This window comes from Lissotriton vulgaris, chromosome 9 (assembly GCF_964263255.1).
Source record: "Lissotriton vulgaris chromosome 9, aLisVul1.2, whole genome shotgun sequence".
In the NCBI taxonomy this organism is placed as follows: Eukaryota; Metazoa; Chordata; class Amphibia; order Caudata; family Salamandridae; genus Lissotriton; species Lissotriton vulgaris.
Window position 1 is genome coordinate 644,272,709 of NC_141697.1, and position 23,825 is coordinate 644,296,533.

The 23,825-nt window shown below is 40.9% G+C and overlaps 1 pseudogene; it reads right to left on the bottom strand.

Annotated features, from left to right (window-relative positions):
• LOC147692026 (uncharacterized) overlaps positions 1–23,161 on the bottom strand; it is a 35,112-nt pseudogene extending 11,951 nt beyond the window's left edge.
• Positions 23,162–23,825: the final 664 nt, after the last annotated feature.

Sequence of the window (23,825 nt, forward strand, 5' to 3'; positions counted from 1 at the left end):
GGGCATCGATAATTATTTCGGCGAGAACGAGGGCACTGCCTCGTGTAGGTCCACTGAATGGGATGCGATGAAAGTGGTGGTGAAAGGGGTATGCCTGGGTCAGTTCTCGAATGCCCGTACGACTGTGTTGACTGCACTTGCGAAAGCGGAAGAGAAACTGAGAGATCTGGAGCGGCGCAGGCCGGCCAGACCGGACTTGCAGGCCCGGTTGCTGGAAGCGAAGGAGGTAGTCGCTACCGAAACAGAACGATTGCGAAGCTACGACTATAAACAATACGCCATTAGATCGCATGCGGAACGGGATAAGGTGGGCACGCTCCTGGCCAGATTTGCTACCCTGAAACTAGAGGCTGCCCGGTCCTTAGCATCAACAACGCACTGGGGGAGACGGTATATTCTCAGGCAGCAGTGTTGGAGTGCTTTCGTGTGTACTATGAGGAATTGTACCGGAGTCAGTTGGGAGTGGAGGCCCAGGACATTGTGGAGTACCTAGAGGCGAGGCAGCTACCGGTCCTGGACGAGGAGGACGCGAAAGAGCTGGGCGGGCCGATCACGCTTACTGAAATAAGGGCGGCCATTAAACATATGGCTCGGAATAAAACACCCGGAGTGGACGGGTTACCAATAGAGTTCTACCAGCAGTTTGTAGATAGCTTGGCACCCAGACTGCTAGTGGTGTACACAGAGGCTTATAAGTCAGGGGGTTTGCCCGGGTCCATGAGGGAAGCTTTGATCGTGCCGCTCCTAAAACCCGGCAGGGATGCGACGGCTGTGAGGTCCTATCGCCCGTTGTCCATGTTAACGGTGGACTACAAGATCCTGAGCCGGATTCTGGCTACCAGGCTAGCACCACACATGACTGGCCTGGTGCACAGGGATCAAGCGGGGTTTATCCCCACGAGGAGCACGGCGTTGAATATCCGGCGACTGGTTGGGATTATGGACGCTGCCCTGGACGAGGGTGGGTCCCAGGCGGTCCTCTCAGTGGACATAGAGAAGGCGTTCGACAGTCTGGAGTGGGTTTTTCTGGATGGAGTGAGGTAGAGGTTTGGCATAGGTGAAGGGTTCCGCCGGTGGACGAAGGTTCTGTATTCCTCGCCGACGGCGCGAGTACGCTTGGGTGGCTTGGTGTCTGCGGCTTACCCGGTGGGCAGGGGCACGAGACAGGGGTGCTCCCTTTCCCCCCTCCTGTTCGCCCTGGCAATGGAACCCCTGGCGGCCCATGCTAGGACGGGAGACAGATATGCGGGGATAGACAGTGGCGGGCGGCTACATCACATCTCGCTGTATGCGGATGACCTGTTGCTGTATTTAGACAATACGGAGCAAGCCTTGGAAGGAGCGATGGACTTGCTGTCGGAGTTTGGCCGGTTGTCGGGCCTTAAGGTTAATTGGGCGAAGACCTGTGTGTTCCCGCTGAGACCGGAGTCGCCCTGCCCTGCTCGCGACTTAGGGGTAGTTTGGGAGCCATCTTGCTTCACCTATTTGGGAGTCCGGGTCTACCACGTGACCGCGGACCTATTAGAAGGCAATATTGGAAGGTGCATACGGGCACTGAGGGGTAGTATGTCCTTTTGGTCGACCCTCCCGCTGACGGTATTGGGTAGGATTGCTCTTTTGAAAATGGTGGCGCTCCCCCGACTCCTGTACTACTTCTGGAAGCTACCCATTTGGATCCCTCAGAGGATCTTTAGGGACCTGAGGACGATGGTTATTGGCTTCTTGTGGGGACATGGCCGCCGTAGAGTGGCTTTGAGCACGTTGCTACGCCCCAAGATTGAGGGGGGGATGGCTGTTCCTGATTTTGAACTGTATTACTTGGCGGCGCAACTCCAGGTTCTCACGCAGCATGTGGCCCGGGTGTTTAGGGGACCGGAGTGTGATCGTGAGTTGGGGATACAGCGCCATGTGTTGTCCTATATCGTTATGCAGCAGAGGTTGGAGCTACGGGGCCTCACTATGGAGGAACGGACGCTCAGGTTGTGCTGGCAGAGGAATCTCAGGAGGGCGAGGGCGACTCGGCCTTATGCGCCGGAGATTCCGATTGGCATGCTGACAGCCCTACCACACGGGGGCGATTGGTCCCCATTGCTGGAATGGGAGGAGGCGGGACTTCAGGTGGTGGGTGACCTGTATGTCGATGGGACTTTGGTACCCTACGGAGTACTTCAGGACCAGTTCGGGCTGTCGGACGCGGGTTTTCTCTTGCATGCGGCGGTGGTAGCGGCCATACAGAAGCATTGGAAGGGAGGGCTCATTGAACCGGACACAACCATGGCATGCCAATATGTGGTGATGGCAGCGGGCACCTTTAAGGCGGTGACCTGCCTCCATAACAGGATGTTGCACGAGGGACTGGAACCGCTTCAGGGGCTCAAAGCGAAATGGGTGGAGAGTGTGGGTAGGCCCATCCCGGACACGGTATGGAGCCATATTTTACGGCGCACATGGAAGGGCACGAGGAATGCACGTTTCCAGCAAGTACATTTCTTTGTGCTACATAGGGCCTATCTGACTCCGGAAAAAATACGGCGGTACTTTCAGGTGCAGGACGCAAGGTGCCCGAGGTGTTCGTCACCGGAGGCGGACATCGATCACTTGTTTTGGGGTTGCCCGCACTTGGAGGCCTATTGGGCAGAGGTGGGGGACCTTCTAAACGAAGTGACTGACAGGGAGGTGGACTTCGACATGGCGGCGTGTCTGTTGCTCTGGTTCCCGCCCACCAAACACACTAAGGTGACGAGCAAATTTATTGACCTGGGTTTGATACTGGCACAAAGAGAGATCTCATGGCATTGGAAGTCCAGGGGCGGGCCGTCAGTAAGGAGGTGGAAGAATGAATTGCTGCTGTGGTCTGAATGTGAGAGTGTGCTCCGAATGAGGCAGGCTGTCAAGCTTGGTAATGAGAAAGCCTTCGATGCAGCGCGTGCGTGGGAATTAGTGGTGCAAGCCTTGCGTGATTCATTGGTAGAAGATGAGGACTGAGTGAATGGAACCTGTGGACACCACGAGGCATACTAGCTCAGAGTTCTCATTGACACTGTAGCGGGACCCATACTACAATTCAGAACAGGACACACACCATTAGCGGTTGCCGGGGAAGGGACACTAGGGGGTTGTTTAGTGGGAGTTCGGGGTGGATTGGGAGCCTGGGGGTTGATTGGCCACGGTAGCGATTCTGGGCTGAGAAGGGCCTGTGGGGCGTAAGTGGTGAGCGGGAGGTACCAGAGGGAGCGGGTCAGGTATGGTGGGCCCCGCAGGGCAAGGAGGGGGTCCGGAGGCGGCTTGTAGCACTGACCTGCATATGTGGAATGGCTGATGTTGTCACTTGTTGTGGGTGGGGGGGTAAAATGCAGATACGTAAAACGTTCTTTTCGACCATTGTCCCGTAGGGACACTCACCGTGATGCCTCCCTGCTACTCAGGGCACTACGCCGCCCGGCCTCCGGGATGCGGGCTGAATGGCTGTGTATGATACAAGTTTTTAATGATTGCAGCGGGGGGACACCATGAGTGGACTGGTTGAGTAATTGTATTCTGTGGTTTCTAATTCTGCAATAAAAACAAATAAAAAAAAAAAAAATTAAAGACACCTCTCATTCAGTTCTCTAAACACGCCCGGGGCACCCCCCTCCACCCTCTCAATCTGCGCGGGGGAGGGGGCGGGGGAGCCTGTCGTGTGGCTGTAAAGAGAGTTAACGCCACTAGTCAGTGTCCTCTGGGGAAGAATAGGCGCTTTGTCTGCGCCCTGGCAGAGGGCTCGTCGTCTGGCGAGCGGCCCCGCCACCCCCAGAGACCCCTGATTGGCATGCTAATGCAGGCTAACAACAAGCATTCCCATAGCCAATAGGACTCGCATTAGGAAAGTGTAAGCTATTGGCTTTGTAAATAACAATGCTATTAATTTATATATTTTCAGTGCCAACACATATTAAAAAAATAATTGTCATTTACAATACCAATAGCCCACACTTTCCTAATGTGAGACCTATTGGCAACGCCAGTGCTTGTTTTTTTTATTTGCGTTTTTAGTTCCGTAGCGGGTTGTTGGTTTATAGGGGAATGGGGTTAGGAAGTAATTTAATTATATAAAATGTATTGAATCTTTTTAATTGTTTTTATATTTGTGTAATTGTGATGTTATAATGGTAAATGTGTAAATTAATTTATTATTAATTATTTGATAATTAGTTGTTAATTAATTTAAATTAATTAATTAATAATTAATTGTGGCAATTGTGTAATACATTTTAGGTGTGTGTTGTGGTATTCATAGGTGTAAATGTTGGAATGGTGGGAAGTCATTTATTTTTGTTGATGAATTATTAATTAGTTGTTAATTATGGTAATTGTGTAATTCATTTTAGGTGTGTTTTGTGGTGTTTATAGGTGTAAATGGTGGGAAGGGTGTGAAGTAATTTATTTTTTATCGATGAATTATAAATTAGTTGTTAGTTAATTTAAATTAATTAATTAGTAACTAATTATGGTAATTGTGTGATTAATTTTAGGTGTGTGTTGTGGATATTATAGTGTCTAGAATGTGTAGTCAATTAATGTTTAATTACTTTTTTGATTAATAATATTTATTACATTCCTTGTTAATTATGTTAATTATGGAAATACATTTAAATAAAAATGTTGAAGTCTTTTTTATTGGTGTGGTGTTATATGGTAGGAAATAAAAATAAATACATGTATGTTTTAAATAATTTTTTTGTTAATATTTGCTCCTTTTTAATAAATATTGTCTATAAATGTATTTATTAATTTATTTTATATAATAGTTGTACCCATTTGTTATATGTAATTAAGATTATAATTTGTGTTCTTTTTATATCTTTAATATATTTAATTGCATATTTTATAAATATTGTTTATTTATTTCTAAGATTATTTAATTTTTTTCAATTGTTTAAATGTTATTAGTATTTTTGTTTCTCTGCTATTCAACACTATCCCTACTGTTGCACTCACTGAGTTGGGAATAGAAGTGTTTACCCCTCCCCTATACAGCACTTTCCCTACTGTTGCACTCATTAGAGTGGGAGTAGTAATTATTACCCCTCTGCTATCCAGCACTTTCCCTACTGTTGTACTCACTAAAGTGGAAATTGTAATTTTTACCCATCCGCTATCCAGAACTTTCCCTACTGTTGCGCTCACTGGAGTGGGAATAGTAATTTTACCCCTCCGCAATCCAGTGTTTTCCCCGCTGTTGCACTCACTGGAGTAGGAAAAGTAATTTCTACTTCTTCTGCTATCCAACACTTTGCCTGCTGTTGCACTCTTTGTAATGGGAATAGTCATGTTTACCCCTTTGTTATTCAGCACTTTCCTTACTGTTGCAAAAACTGGAGTAGGAATAATAATTTCTACCCCTCCGCTATCTAACACTTTCCCTACTGTTGCACTCTTTGGAGTAGGAATAGTAATGTTTGCCCCTCTGCTATCCAACACTTTCCCTGCTGTTGCACTCACTGGAGTGGGAATAGTCATTTTTACCCCTCCGCTATCCAACATTTTCCCTACTCTTGCATCACAATCTTTATGTGACGATACTGCTCTCTACTTTATACAAAAAATAGAACTGATTTAAGGAAAAATTATTAGACCAGGAGGTATGATGCAGATCCAGGAGGGCACTAACCAGCTTGATTCCATGGAACCTCAGCTATTGGAGAACTTTCTAGCAATCTCGCTGAATGAGGTTGAATTATTGATTAATAAAATCAAGTCAGGCTCCCCTACTGATCACATTCCTGCTAGGATTCTTCCCTCCCTGTCCAAGAGGCTGTCCTACCCCATGGAATCCCTCATTAATCTCTCCCTTGGAGAGGACACGTACCTCTGGAGTAAAAAGTTGCCCAGGTTAGGCCAATTCGGAAGAATGCTAAACTTCCCTGGACGGATTTTTCCAACCTCCGCCCTATCTCACTACTCCTGTTTACAAGCAAACTAATGGAAAAGCATGTAAACAACCACCTCTCCAATTTTGTCGAACATACGGGTTGTTTAGATTCTTCCAAGTATGGTTTTAGGCCCAAATACAGCACCGAATCAGCTCTTCTAGTGGTCACGTATAAAATCAGGATGACCCTAGATAAGGGCCACTCTATGATTCTGGTGCTGTTGGACCTATCCGCGTCATTCAACACAATTTCGCACAACATCTTGATTAACAGATTGTAAGAGGTTGGGTTGAGGAAAACAGCTCTGCAATGGCTGAGGAGTTTTCTATCCGATCGTTTTCAGATCATTAACCTGGGCCTGTATAGATCGCCCCCTGCTGAGTTGTCCAAGGGAGTTCCACAGGGCTCATGTTTGAGCCCTACACTTTTTAATATCTATATTACTCCCTTGGCCAATCTTGTAAAAACCCATGGGTTTATTCCCATCTCATATGCTGATGACACCCAGCTACTTTTTCCATTAAACAACTTCACTCCTGCAGTACAGCTGCCTTCTCTAGGGGGATGAGAGCGATATCTGACTGGATGCGAAACAACTTCCTCCAGTGTAATGTGGGGAAAACTGAAATCATGCTCTTCGGAGAGGCACCCCGTTTATGGACTCCTGAATGGTGGCCAACAGATCTAGGCCCCCTTCCAATCCCTAAGATGTCAATAAAAAACCTAGGGATTAGGCTGGACCAGGCACTCACACTGAAGGAGCATGCCACTGAAACAGCTGGGGTCTGTTTCCATACAATAGGCCTACTCCGTCGAGTTTTCCCCCTACTACCCGATTCCTCTCGGAAAACACTTGTCCAGGCACTTGTATTAAGTCGCCTGGACAATTGCAACGGCCTGCTAGTCTCTGTCAATGAGGCTTCATTGGCAAGACTACAGGTGGTTCAGAATACGGCGGCACGATTGGTCCTGAATGTCCCCCCTAGGACTCCCTCCTGCCCTCTCTTGATAAAATTGCACTGGCTCGCTATCCGTCAAAGAGTCAAGTTCAAAATCTGTTGCACTATTCACAAGGCACAGCTTAACGCAGGACCTGTATATCTCTCTGAGAAATTCATGTTATATGCTCCTTTAAGATCGCTCCGCTCAAGTATGAAATCTCTTTTTTGTGGTGCCACGAGTAAGAAGAGCAAGATTTGGAGGAAAGGCCTTATCCCATCTTGGCCCGCATTACTGGAACGAACTGCCGCTCCCCTTGAGGAAGTGTTTGGACCATCTTCAATTCCGAAAGCAGCTGAAGACTACCCTCTTCCTCACTTACTAACTCATTGGAGTTATTCTGCCACCCATATATCACTGAAGCGCAGAGATACCCCTTGGGGGTCGATTCTAGCACTATACAAACAAGCAAATAAATAAGTAAATAAATATATTTTTTAATCAGTATTTTTTACATCTTTATTTTTAACTTCGATATTTCTGATTCAATATTTTTGTACTTACCTGTTTAAGTATAGGGAGTCGATATTTTTATATTCGATATTTTTTTCGATATTTTTTACATCAATGTTTGTAGCATCGATATTCTATCAGTGAACCATTTTCAGATCCATGAAGTAAAGTCTGCTATAAAGAAAACGCCTTCAAATAAAACTCTAGACCAGGAGATGTCCAAGTAGGTTTATATAAAGCTAATTTTGAGTTATGTACCATCACCTTGCTAACACTTTTAATTCTGCACATAAAATCAGGTGCCATGAGACCTGGCAATTAACAATGATGGTACTATTCTTTAAAAAATGGAAATCCTATGGGCCCCCGCTATTTCCAACCCGTAATGTTTAAACTTGCATTTTTTTTTTAAACCTTTATTGACAAGTTTGATTATACAATAACAAGCAGTCAGTCAGCTCGGGTCATTCCACCGTTATCAACAAGCATATAAGATGAGCGTGGTACACAGCACTTCAGCAGACAACCCGGGGGTCCGGCGGCAGTTGAGCAAACATGTCATAGCAATGCACTTTTGAACTCAGGAGAAAGAAGGTCTTTTTCTTCTATATTTTTTAGAAAACCAAACAGACAAACGAAAGGAGAAAAATCATAAGTAACAGTCGAGGCATAACATAAGGCTTACACAAATGATCCTACAGGAGGGGGGGACCTACATCTAAAAGGATTCTACATGACAACAATTGAAACTAAGGGGGGGGAGGGGAGGCAAGCCAGCTAGCAATGTATTGAGGAAAATCAAGACCAGAAGGAATACCCGGCTAGGGGGTTTGCAACACCTCCGGTGGATTCACAAAGGGGGGAGTACAGATCTCTCTGCGATACTGGTTCCACTGATTCCATGAATAACTGACAGAATTTCGATTTCACAAAAATCGGCCTACTATAACATCGAGTCTCAAACATCGATATCACTAATATCGACACCCTATACTTAACATGAAAACTACAAAATTATCGATCAAACAATATCGATGCACAAAAATATTGACTACACAAATATCGTTAACATTATTTTCGACTACCATAATATCGACACTCAATACTACATATAGCACACTACAAAAATATCGAAAACTAAAATATCGATAGCACTATTTTCGTCTACATAAAAATATCGATAGCTTAAAAATACTCTTTTTTGATATATAACACCAATACATCTATTCTCTTAGTAATACACACATTTGAAAATACTTCACTAATTTATTTTACTATTATTAAGTAACATTTACTTTTAATAACTTTTTTTTCTCTCGCTAACGATATTTTTATATACACTCATTGTAAACATACATTTTTTTATAGATTGTACTCATTATAAATATACTATATTTATTACAAGGGGTTTTTATTACATAAATACATCATTTCTCTTCCTCTATATAAACAATATAATCAGATATATCTTAATTTTTTTACTTACAAAAATTCAAACTAACCAATAGTAACTCGTCTTAACATATGTGACCAATCAGATAGCAAACCTAATTACACATACCCTATATAAACCAGTCACAAACAGCCATACAACTTGCAGGGAATATTCTTCGTGACCACATACTGCCAGTTTTGGGAGCAACATCTATATTCTTCTGTGCCAGAAATTTCGTCCTAATACTACAAGTAAGTAATCATATAGCTCTGTTAATAATTTCTAATGTTTTATTAACTATTACTTATATACCAAGATTTTTAAACTAAAAGGTTGTTTCTCTATGTACTTTTCCTTAAAACAGACTCTACAAACAAATCAAGTTCTACTTCTACTCCAAGATATTCGACACTTTGACTATAAAAAAAGGTATCTACATATTTTAATTATTTACTTAAAGTAATTAGACAAGTAGTTTCCTAAAATCATGCTCTCTAATGTGTTTCTTCTGTTGTAACTCATAATACATATTGTGATCCCAGGTTTTTTAGGACGAAATAAGTTACAATGCTTTATCAAAAATTATCTATTCATGTTCTGAAATATGTTTCTTCTGCTTTAACTCATAATACATGTGTCATCCCAGGTTCTTTTCACCAAATAAGTAACAATGCTTTATAACAAGTGTCTATTCTTTATGCAACATATAAACTCATTGGTAATTTTCTGAAACTTTCTCTCTAAACAGACCTCAAAGCAACTGAAAACAGATAATTCACATCAAAGAACAAACATTCTGCTACAACTCTAAATCTCTTGGTAAGTACAAAAATCAAACATAACAAGTCTTTATAAACTCTATAGAATATACTCTAACTAAAATTGACTCTTTTTATGCTTCTCTTACTATTATCTTGCAAATGTCTCTTTTAAAATCCAAATAAAGTTAAGTATTTTTTAGTGACGTTAGAAACTACCAAAACTGTAACCAAAAAACACATTTAAACATATCCTATAACATACTTCACTTTTTTTCAACAGACTGTGGCAATAGGACTACAACATCTGACTGAAACTACACCTACTTTCGATACATACAACTTTACTGCTGGTAAGTAAGATACTAGAAATAGTACCTGCTTAATTTATAATGTTTTATAAATTACATATTTTCATAATATTTTTATATTAACTTTTGTAGATACCAGAACTCAAGAATGACTGATGATGCAAGATTTATTACATCTCAGAAAGGCAAATTTTTATTATGCTATATGGGCTACACTTATACTCAGGAGGAACAAAAAGACCTTAAAGTGAATTGGAAATGTACGAAATATTACTCCAATAAATGCTATGGGCGTGCTACAACAAGGGAAACAAGTGTTATTAATACTACTGAACATAATCACCCACCAAACATCTTGGAAATCGAAGTGAGATCCACTCTCGAGAATATCAAAGAATTAAGTAGCACATCAGACCTACCTAGCAGCGTAATTCTGAAAGAATTACTACCTAAAGTTCCCAGAGAAGCAAGAGGTCAGTTACCATCTATTGCTTCCATTGAAAGAACAATAGCAAGGACAAAGAAAGCAAGTAGACCCAATATACCAATTCCTAGAACTTTTGAGGAAGTCATAATTCCACCTGACCTTGTAATCACTCATAATGACAAACCATTTATCTTTTATGATAATCATAGCAAAGACAAAAGAATAATCATGTTTGCAACGAATAACAACATTACAAAATTGAAAGAAAGTGCTACTTGGATGATGGATGGAACTTTTTCTATATGCCCAAAACCTTTCTACCAATTATACACAATTCATGGGCAATATCATAATACCTGTATCCCATTCATATACTGTTTGTTACCGAACAAACAAGCCACAACTTATACAGAAATTTTGCAAAAAATAAAAAAACAAACTTCTGACTACTTCCCAATGAAAATAATCATAGACTTCGAACAAGCTATGATTAATTCAATTTTGAAAACTTACCCACACACATCCATTCAAGGATGCTATTTTCATTTCAATCAATGTCTCTGGAGACATTTACAAAAATCTGCCCTTAGTGTTGAGTATGCAACAAATATAACTTTTGCATACCAAATTAAACATCTCATTGCTCTGGCATATGTACCAGTAACTGACGTGGCAGAACATTACAATCTATTAATTGAAAATCCTTTCTACACCCAAAACGAGCAAAGACTTGCCCCACTTTTAGATTACTTTGAGGACAACTGGGTAGGGAGACTACATAGGTCAGGCCACAGACGCCAGCCTAAATTTTTAATTCCCTGGTGGAATGTATATCTACCAACGCTGAACCAAGAGGCTAAAACGCACAATGCTGTTGAAGGTTGGCACAATGCCTTCCTCTCTTCTACTGGACGTACAACACCCACATTACACAAGCTACTCACAGCTATACAAAAAGAGCAAAGCTTTCAGGAACTACGTATGGAGCAATCTGTCATACAACTAAAACCAAAACTCTCTAGACAAACTGCTCAAATGTATTTATATCTTCAACAGCAAGTCCAACTCTATCCTACAACAAGAGGACTCGAATATCTAAAAATGATAGCCAAAACATTAAACTAATTGTAATAAGTAAATAAATGGATAAACATCAGACAATATCCTTAATATGATACCACACATATTATAATATAACAATTCAATATTTATTTAGTCTAATTTATGTTTTAACAACATTATAAATAGACTAAATAAATATGTCATTATATCAAAATATTTTTGTTTAAATACTGTGTACATCCAAATAAAATAATATAAATGAATAACTTACCTTTAAATACAACATCATAACGATTAATCCTTTACCGACAATATAGTGTGTAAATCTGAAAGACCTAATACAACAAATCATTAAATATTTTGCAATTAACTGTGCTAAAAATATCCATCATCCAAATAAAACGACTCTTGAAATGCCATTGAAAATGACGACTATAATCTTAAACTGTGATAAAGATTTCAGTGAACTCAAAAAATAAAGTGAGAATGGTATACATCTCCTTTCTAACAACTGAAACACACTCAGTAATCGGAAACGGAAATAGCTGTTTCAAAATACGAGAAAAAAAAAACCAAACAATCCCATTGACATAACACTAACGAATATAGCATAATATATAAACATAACATCCCTACTTTTTTAACACCTTAGCTGCGTGTAAACATTTCTCCCCAGTGCTGCGCTGTCCATTAGAACTAGTGCTGAATGGACGTTCAATGGTCGTGCGCAGCACTGGGGAGGTAGCGCTGCTGACGACCATTGGCCGTCAGCAGCACTTAAGGGGTTAATTTTAAATTAAATCATACAACAGACTCACTAACTCCAACTACTTCAAATGCCACAAAAACTCGATAACGGAAATACGTATTGAGTCCACTCCATAATATGTAAATAGTCATACTTAAATTACCAACCCCTAAATAACAAAGGACTACATTTAATTTTTAGTTACAATACTTTAAAAAGATAAAACTAGAATCGTACCTACTCAAACGTGAACTTGCTTTGAACCGCGACTTTCCCTTTCCCAAAATAACGCAAAAAGACAAAGAGTGGTTACAAAATAAAAGAACCGAATTATGTGTAACTGTGAAAAGTACTACTATAAATGTCCATTGTTGTTATATATATGGTTAGAAATTATTTATAATGTACTAAAAATTGTATACTACATTGTGAGATAAATATCTTATTTTTCTATATATTATTGTATATTTTACATACTTTTAATATTTATTACATTAAGTATTAAAATATGGAAATATTTAATGTAATATTTATTACAATAAGTATATTGCTAAATGTGTAATATTGTATTTGTTTTTGTGATTAACTTTTTTACAATATGACTAATATGTGAAAATTATTATTATTAAACCTTATTTATTAATAATAATAATTATACATAACAATATTGTATACTTAAAAAAATCATTGATTATGATCAAAATGTTCTAATCAAGATCTTAATATTATACTATACTTTTAAAGATGTTCATATGTTAATATCATCATCTGTATAACACTATATTTTTTTTAAATTTGTGATTTATGTTTTTCATTACACATGTTTTATGTTTTATTAAGAAACAATATATTTATTATGTATGTATAGTATCATACATTGCATAATGTTAACTAACCATTTTTTCTCTATAAATTAAAAGTACTTTTCGAAACAACTACTCAAAAATGTGATTGTTCAAAGAACATTGTCCTTCTATTTTGTAATATTTATACCAAACATTGCTTTATAAAATGTATATCTGGTAGTAATTTTCAAATGTTGAATAAATAAAATTGTTTTCAACAAAAGTTTTGTAATTATTTTCTATTACCTATTGCAAAATCATTTTTATGTCTTTTTAAAATGTATTATAAATGTAATGTTCTATCTATTTCTATATACCACATGTAATTAGAGTACATACTATACACTGCACCTATAAAAGTTTTTATTCATACACCCATATACATATAATATAAATAGGTGAAGGAAACAGAATTAATTAATTTAATATTCCTGCTCCAATCACCATTTACTTTAGGTGATTGCTTGACAAAAAACCTTAATAATTTACTATTACAACTCCAATCACCATTTAATTATGGTAAGTGCTAACCACAGAACCTATTTAATTTACTATTCCAACTCCAATCACCATTTAATTAGGGTAAGTGCTGGACAGTAAACCTTAATAAATAACTATTCCAACTCCAATCACCATTTAATTAGGGTAAGTGCTGTAAACAGAACCTATTTAATTTACTATTCCAACTGCAATAACCATTTAATTAGGGTATGTGCTGGACACAGAACCTATTTAATTTACTATTCCAACTCCAATCACCATTTATTAGGGTAAGTGCTGGACACAGAACCTATTTAATTTACTATTCCAACTCCAATCACCATTTAATTAGGGTAAGTGCTGGACACAGAACCTATTTAATTTACTATTCCAACTCCAATCACCATTTAATTAGGGTAAGTGCTGGACACAGAACCTATTTAATTTACTATTCCAACTCCAATCACCATTTAATTAGGGTAAGTGCTGGACACAGAACCTATTTAATTTACTATTCCAACTCCAATCACCATTTAATTTGGGTAAGTGCTGGACACAGAACCTATTTAATTTACTATTCCAACTCCAATCACCATTTAATTAGGGTAAGTGCTGGACACAGAACCTATTTAATTTACTATTCCAACTCCAATCACCATTTAATTAGGGTAAGTGCTGGACACAGAACCTATTTAATTTACTATTCCAACTCCAATCACCATTTAATTAGGGTAAGTGCTGGACACAGAACCTATTTAATTTACTATTCCAACTCCAATCACCATTTAATTAGGGTAAGTGCTGGACACAGAACCTATTTAATTTACTATTCCAACTCCAATCACCATTTAATTAGGGTAAGTGCTGGACACATAACCTATTTAATTTACTATTCCAACTCCAATCACCATTTAATTAGGGTAAGTGCTGGACACAGAACCTATTTAATTTACTATTCCAACTCCAATCACCATTTAATTAGGGTAAGTGCTGGACACAGAACCTATTTAACTTACTATTCCAACTCCAATCACCATTTAATTAGGGTAAGTGCTGGACACAGAACCTATTTAATTTACTATTCCAACTCCAATCACCATTTAATTTGGGTAAGTGCTGGACACAGAACCTATTTAATTTACTATTCCAACTCCAATCACCATTTAATTAGGGTAAGTGCTGGACACAGAACCTATTTAATTTACTATTCCAACTCCAATCACCATTTAATTAGGGTAAGTGCTGGACACAGAACCTATTTAATTTACTAATCCAACTCCAATCACCATTTAATTAGGGTAAGTGCTGGACACAGAACCTATTTAATTTACTATTCCAACTCCAATCACCATTTAATTAGGGTAAGTGCTGGACATTAAATCTTAATAAATTACTATTCCAACTCCAATCACCATTTAATTAGGGTAATTGCTGGACACAGAGCCTATTTAATTTAATATTCCAACTCCAATCACCATTTAATTAGGGTAAGTGCTGGACACAGAACCTATTTAATTTAATATTCCAACTCCAATCACCATTTAATTAGGGTAAGTGCTGGACACAGAACCTATTTAATGTACTATTCCAACTCCAATCACCATTTAATTAGGGTAAGTGCTGGACACAGAACCTATTTAATTTACTATTCCAACTCCAATCACCATTTAATTAGGGTAAGTGCTGGACACAGAACCTATTTAATTTAATATTCCAACTCCAATCACCATTTAATTAGGGTAAGTGCTGGACACAGAACATATTTAATTTACTATTCCAACTCCAATCACCATTTAATTAGGGTAAGTGCTGGACACAGAACCTATTTAATTTACTATTCCAACTCCAATCACCATTTAATTAGGGTAAGTGATGGACACAGAACCTATTTAATTTACTATTCCAACTCCAATCACCATTTAATTGGGGTAAGTACTGGACATTAAATCTTAATAAATTACTATTCCAACTCCAATCACCATTTAATTAGGGTAATTGCTGGACACAGAACCTATTTAATTTAATATTCCAACTCCAATCACCATTTAATTAGGGTAAGTGCTGGACACAGAACCTATTTAATTTACTATTCTAACTCCAATCACCATTTAATTAGGGTAAGTGCTGGACACAGAAACTATTTAATTTACTATTCCAACTCCAATCACCATTTAATTAAGGTAAGTGCTGGACACAGAACCTATTTAATTTACTATTCCAACTCCAATCACCATTTAATTAGGGTAAGTGCTGGACACAGAACCTATTTAATTTACTATTCCAACTCCAATCACCATTTAATTAGGGTAAGTACTGGACATTAAATCTTAATAAATTACTATTCCAACTCCATTCACGATTTAATTAGGGTAATTGCTGGACACAGAACCTATTTAATTTAATATTCCAACTCCAATCACCATTTAATTAGGGTAAGTGCTGGACACAGAACCTATTTAATTTAATATTCCAACTCCAATCACCATTTAATTAGGGTAAGTGCTGGACACATAACCTATTTAATTTACTATTCCAACTCCAATCACCATTTAATTAGGGTAAGTGCTGGACACAGAACCTATATAATTTACTATTCCAACTCCAATCACCATTTAATTAGGGTAAGTGCTGGACACAGAACCTATTTAATTTACTATTCCAACTCCAATCACCATTTAATTAGGGTAAGTGCTGGACATTAAATCTTAATAAATTACTATTCCAACTCCAATCACCATTTAATTAGGGTATGTGCTGGACACAGAACCTATTTAATTTACTATTCCAACTCCAATCACCATTTAATTAGGGTAAGTGCTGGACACAGAACCTATTTAATTTACTATTCCAACTCCAATCACATTTTAATTAGGGTAAGTGCTGGACACAGAACCTAATTAATTTACTATTCCAACTCCAATCACCATTTAATTAGGGTAAGTGCTGGACACAGAACCTATTTAATTTTTCTATTCCAACTCCAATCACCATTTAATTAGGGTAAGTACTGGACATTAAATCTTAATAAATTACTATTCCAACTCCAATCACCATTTAATTAGGGTAATTGCTGGACACAGAACCTATTTAATTTAATATTCCAACTCCAATCACCATTTAATTATGGTAAGTGCTTGACACAGAACCTATTTAATTTAATATTCCAACTCCAATCACCATTTAATTAGGGTAAGTGCTGGACACAGAACCTATTTAATTTACTATTCCAACTCCAATCACCATTTAATTAGAGTAAGTGCTGGACACAGAACCTATTTAATTTACTATTCCAACTCCAATCACCATTTAATTAGGGTAAGTGCTGGACACAGAACATATTTAATTTACTATTCCAACTCCAATCACCATTTAATTAGGGTAAGTGCTGGACAGTAAACCTTAATAAATGACTAATCCAACTCCAATCACCATTTAATTAAAACATTAAACCATAATCCATAAATTGCTATACAATTTCGCAATTTATTAATAATTCGTAGACATTTCGATTTTTAGAATTTTAGATTTTAAATAAAATGTATTATTATATAATTACACTATACTTTTTGAAAATACTACCCACCCTTATCCCCTACAAAGTCTACATCCCGTTTCTAAAATTATTATGCATTTCTTTATTAAATATTAAATAATAAATATATATTTGCAATACTTTTTTATACATACACAAAAACAAAATACAAAAAATTTAACAATAATCCATAAATTTCTATACAATTTCGCCTTTTACAAATATTTATTACAATTTTCGAAATTTTGAAAATTTATTTAAATTTCGAAATTTATTATTCTATAATTACACTATACTTTTTTAAAACACTAACCACCCTTATCCCCTATAAACTCTACATCCCGCTCCTAAAATTAATATACATTTCTTTATTAAATATCTGAAAATAAATATATATTTACAATACTTTTTACTACATACACAAAAGCACAAAAAATAAATTAAACAATAATCCATAAATTGCTATAAAATTTCGCCTTTTACAAATATTTATTACAATTTTCGAAATTTTGACAATTTAATTAAAATTCGAAATTTATTATTCTATAATTACACTATACTTTTTTAAAACACTACCCACCTTTATCCCCTATTAACTCTACATCCCGCTCCTAAATATTATACATTTATTTCTTAAATATTTAATAATAAATATATATTTACAATGCTTTTTACTACATACACAAAAGAACTACAAAAAATTAAACAATAATCCATAAATTTCTATAAAATTTCGCCTTTTACAAATATTTATTACAAATTTCGAAATTTTGAACATTTATTTAAAATTCGAAATTTATTATTCTATAATTACACTATACTTTTTTAAAACACTACCCACCCTTATCCCCTATAAACTCTACATCCCGCTCCTACACTTATAACTAAATTTATTTAAATTATATTTATAAATTACCTTATATATAGACAACAGTTTACTATATCATTACTTAACATACTTTAAAACATCACTTTTAAATATCGATATTTTTGCCTATCGATATTTTAAGCTTCGATATTACATATTTCGAAATTAATGTCTTCGATATTATTAACACACACATAAGTCGATATTTTGGTTGTCGATATTTCTTACCATCGACTTTTAGGACTCGATAATATGGTACTTCGATATTATCAACTCGATATTTTGACTGTGTAACTGATTCCATATCCTCTCCCACTTCTTAGGCCTGCCCCGGGCAACATAGACCGTTTTCTCTCGAATCATGCACCAGGCCATGTTTCTTGACCAGGCCGATAGACTAGGTGCCCTGGAGTATCCCCACAGTTGTGCAATGTCGCGTTTGGCAACCATATTCCCTAGGGTGGCCCATTGTGTCTGAGCCACGCTGTAGTCGTTGGGCTCCCACACATTCAGCAGACATCTTCGGGCCTCAGGTTGGATCGAAACACCCGTTACTTCCTCCATGATGCCATGCACACCATTCCAAAAGGGCACCACAGCTGGGCATTCCCACAGAATATGGAGGAAGGTACCCATCATTCCACACCCACGCTTACACAATCCATCCACAGAGTACCCCATGCGTAGCAATCGAGGGCCCGTCACATACACTCGCTGCAGGATTTTCAATTGCACCAGCGGCAGACGGGCCGGGATTGCCACCTCCTTCGGGGAGGACATCGCTGCCTGCTAATCCTCATTGTCCAGTTCCAATACGTCACTGGTCCAGGCCTCACGGAGCTGTAAAAGAAGTTCTGCCCGGTCATTGATCAACTTCTTGTAGATAAGAGAGATCGTACTGTCCGGAACAGGGCCGTCGAGCACTCTGTCCTCCAGGGGTGAAGTATCCGGAACAAGAGTGCCGGTCGACATGACCGAGCCGACGGCATGTCGGACCTGTAAGTATCAAAAGTATTCTCGGTCACTAAGTTTATATTCAATTTGTAGCTCTTCGAAAGTCTTAATCCTATCTTTCCGCCAAAGATCTCCCACCTTACTGATACCAATGAGGTCCCATTTCTCAAAGCCCTTGGTGGTCCACAAATTGCCCAACCTCTCGGAGACATAGAGTGGAGTCGCTCGAGTGATAGTGTCTGACCAACCCATAGCTGCATTAGCACTGTACCAGATCCGCACCGCTACTTTGGTGGGCCCTGTTAACGTCTTGTCTGAGTGTCTGGAGTAGAGCGCCCTGTAGTAATTCCCACCCGGAAGCAACCAATTATCCATCGCAAAGGCCGGGTTAGTAACTGGGCCATATAGTGCATGATTAACCGAGCTCAGCTGAGAGGCCCAGTAATAACGCCTGATGTCGGGCAATGCTATTCCGCCATCGTACCAAGGCAGCGTGAGCTTAGCCATGGCAATCCGGGGACGTTTGGTCCACAACAACTTTCTTTGAAGGCTCTCGATCTCATGAAAATAGCTGGTAGGTACAAGGTCAAGAGTGTTTTGAGTGCATACAAAAACCTGGGGAGGGACATCATTTTGAAGAGAGCTGCCCTGCCCACAAGGGACAGCGGCAGCTTACACGAGGCTTTCACATCAGTCTTCAAACGGAGAAGCGGAGGGAGCAAATTGCGTTGATACCTAACAGCAGGGTCACGTGAGATATATATACCCAGATATTTGAAACCGGATGGGGAGATCTGTATCGGGCAATTGCGCGGCACAGGTGGCGTATCATCAGTAACCGAATAGACACAGGACTTACTCCAGTTGATCACCAGGCCAGAGTTTCTGCCGAAGGAGGTAAGGACATCGAACAGTACCCCCAAAGATTTCTAAGGGGAGGTGAGATAGAGGAGAATGTCGTCCGCATACAATAAAATGCGGTCTTCAAAGCCAGGGGACCACCAAATACACTTAAGCGACGGTTCCCACCGCAGCCAGGCGGCCAGGGGTTCCAGAGCCAGAGCGAAGAGCAGCGGGGACAGGGGGCACCCCTGTCGCGTACCTCTCCCGAGGACAAAAGAAGCCGAGACCCTACCATTAACCACCACCTGAGCTAGGGGCTCCTCATAAAGTAGCCGAACCCAGCCAATGAATACCGGTCCGAAGCCAAATTTCGTCAGAGCCGCCCACAGGTACAGCCATTCTACTGTATCAAATGCCATAGTGGCATCCAGAGAAACCAAAATGGCAGGCTCACGTAGCGTCTCCGCCCTCGCCAGAACGCCGTGTAAACGACGTAAATTCAACGCAGTGTTGCGGGTTGGGATAAAACCAGATTGATCCGGGTGCACCAAGTCCCCAATCATTGTAATCAATTGGTTAGCTAACAATTTTGCCAGGATCTTGGGTTCGGCATTGAGGAGTGAAATGGGTCTATAGGAGGTGCACAACTCACGGGGTTTCCCTTCCTTATGTATTACAACTGTAGATGCCAATCTCTGGTCTCTGGGAAGTGAGCCCCTTTCCCTGGACTCCAGAAACATCGAGTGGAGGTACGCCGCCATTTTGTTCGGACACAATTTATACAGCTCGATGGGTATGCCGTTTGGGCCTGTGGCCTTCCCGGAGCGAATGGATCGAATAGCGAGCGCTACTTCATCGGTGGAAAAATCTGCCTCCAGAAACTCTCTGTCAGAGTTGGACAAGGTAGGCAAAGCAATGTCCCTGAGCAAAAGACGCGAGTCCTCCTCAGGCCGATCAGAGACCGGTGCATACACCGCTTGGAAGTGACAGGCAAACTCTTCCACGATCTCCAGTGGATCCACCACACGTACACCATCCACCGGTTCGACAACCGGCACCACTCGATTCAATCTTTCTTTCTTGTCCAACCATGCAATCAACTTCCCGGCCTTGTCACCCACATCATACAAGCGGCCCAGTTGCTCTCGACTCATAGCTTTCGCTGCATTCGTAACCAAGGCTTTATAGTCAGATTGTTTCAGTCGCAAAACATGCATCTTGTCTCGCGTGACCCCCGACTCAAGGTCTGCTTCCAAAGCAACAATGTCAGATTCCAACCGCTCAACCTCCTCATTGTGGCGTTTCTTTGATAACGTCTGACCCCGAATAACTGTCTTCAAAGCTTCCCACAGGGACACAGACGAGGACACCGAACCCTCATTCTCAGCAAAGTAATGGTCAATTGCCTTAACCACCCCAGCCCTGGTCCCCGGAAGATGGGGATTTCAGGGATTGATCGGGGCGATCCGGCCACCGGAGCCCAGATGGAGAACAAAGAATATCCACAACGGGGAGTGATCCGAGATGCCTCTAGGCAAGTGTCGGACCTCTCTCACCGATACAGCCTGGGCTGCAGGCATGAGAATGTAAACAAGCCTAGCAAAGCTCCCATATGCTCCAGAGTGGAAGGTGTACTGGGACTGCCCGGGGTTAAGCATTCGCCAACATTCAACCACGCCAAATGTTTCCAAAAAGCCACCAAGGCCGGATTGAGACTGCGCGAGGGTCCTGAGAGGGTGACGATCCACCAAGCCATCAACTATCGAGTTAAAATCACCTCCAACCACCAAAATCCCCTCGGGAAGATCCAGCACCAGTTTCCCCAAGTCGGCAAACGTGGAAGTCTGTAGGCCCGGGGGAACATATATTGAGAGGTTGGAGACCGTCTTCCCCTCCCACCTACCGATAATGGCCGCATATCGTCCCCTATCATCCACTACCGTGTCATCAATCTTCAGGGGGAGGGAATTTCGGATCATAACACCGGTCCCTCTGGATCCCGAGGTGAACCCCGAGTGTGCAACTAATCTGTAACCCCTCCTATTCATGGCTTGGAACGTGTTCCCTACCAAGTGTGTTTCCTGCAATAGTACAATATCTGGTGAATGGCGTTTCAAGTATTGAAGTACAATCCCTCGTTTTATCTTGTCCCTCAAGCCGTTGACATTTCAACTTAGAACTTTCAACCCCCTATCCCCCATCCCATAACCATTGGCAGGGTCCCCCAAACCCCGTGAAAGAAACACAGATCACAATATGCGACAGTATGCAGCCTCTGTAACAATACAAACAGAAAGAAAGAACACCCCTCCCCCAAAATGTCCCACACACACATCCCCCACCCTGCACCCCTGCGAGAACACAAAGAACCACCCCAATTTGCAGTGTGCCTGTCGCCCTACCCCAGAAAACTAGTCTACAAGAAGAAAAAGGAACACCCCAGGAGGAGGACAAGTCCCAATCCCCCCGCCGCCCCAGGGTTAGCTTCATGAAAATGACGGTGACCCCAAAAAGAGAGTGAACCACCGCAACATCGTACGGCAATTACACGTGCCGATTTCCTTACTCCTCCTGGTCCTTCAGGCCTCCCCCAGCGCCCTTGGATTGCTCTGCAGTGTCCTGCTGCGTCGCCAAAGTGTCCAACCAGTCACTAACCAGCCCTGGCATATCAAAAAAGAACACACGCTCATTATGTTCGATATGCAATCGGGCAGGGAAAAGCATGGCATATTTCATGCCCAGGTCTCTCAATCTGCGCTTCACTCCGGTGAATCCCAGTCTCTGCTTCTGCACCGATTGGGTGAAGTCAGGGTAGAAGCTGATGGACGCATTCTCAAATTTGGTGGGGCCATTGGTCCTCGAAGCCTGCAAGATGGCGTCCCTGTCCCTGAAGTTAAAGATCCTCGCAATGATGGGTCGTGGTGTAGCGCCCTGCGTGCGTCGTCCGCCCGGAACTCTATGGGCACGCTCTACCGCGAAAAAGTTACTTAGGCCCTTAGGGGCGAGATAGTTCAGAATCAAGTCCTCCACAAGGAGATCTGTCGATTGATCGGCCGAGGACTCCGGAACTCCTACGATGCGAACGTTATTTCGCCTAGCACGGCTTTCAAAATCCTCGAGCCGGCGGGCAAACTGTTCGCTCGAGGATCGTAGGGTCCGGGCCTCGGTCTGGAGATCTGAAACGTCAGTGGTGAGACTAGCGGTTTTGATGTCCAGCGACTTGACTCTCTCGTTTGTCTTATCCAAATCCGCCCTAATCAAACTGACATTCACTGCCACTGTGTCAATTTTAGCGGCCAAAGTCTCATATTGTTGGCCCATGAATGACTTCACGCTCTCGATGGCGCCCATCACATCACGAAGAGTCAGCTCCTCCGTTTCAGGGGGGCCACCACCAAGGTCCTCAGGAGTTTTGCCAGTTCCGCTGGGTGAACCCTTGTTGCGCGCAAAGCGGTCCATAATGGTGGTTTGGGTAATGCCACCCCGAGTTGTGTTCTTAGTCATCCGCTTGTCACTATCAGGCTTCCCCACCATGGTAGGCTGCGCGCCCCTTGAGGGCCTCTGAGACCTGGTGAGAATGGCTCCCTACGGGGAGAAGCAGCAAAAAGTCAAAGTGCAGGGCGCCGGTGAGGAGCAAGTAAGCAAGTGAGCACACGGGCCAGCTGGATCAAGGGACAGTCGTCTCCCAGTCGTCTTGGGTGGGGAAAACCGAAACTGAAAGTAGACCTCGGACAGGATAAGTGACAGGATAGATGTAGGAGGCGGCGAGGGTTTCGGGAGCTCTCAGCTCACGCGACCATCTTGGATGCGCGCTAAGCTCCTCCCCACAAAAAAAACTTGCATTTGTTAATATCAACATATACTAACCACCCTCACTGCATTTGACCTTCATCGATCTCTCATGTGCCTTTATAGCATATATAGATGGAAGCTCTGGGCACTCTGCTCCTGGCCTCCTGGATGGCGGGTTGATGGATTTCCTCAAAGCTCCCATCTTCGATCTATCAGCATCAGTGAGATTTTGGAGACAGTGGCAAATGTACTGCTACTCATGGAGTGCACTAGGGCTGTGTTCTGGTTTCAATTCAGTTTCTGCCACATGTCAATAAACTAGACCCTATGCTAATTGCAGAAGGGATGAACATGCCAGTTATTAAGAAAGAAACTGTACCAGTTCTTTTATTTGCGGAAGACACAG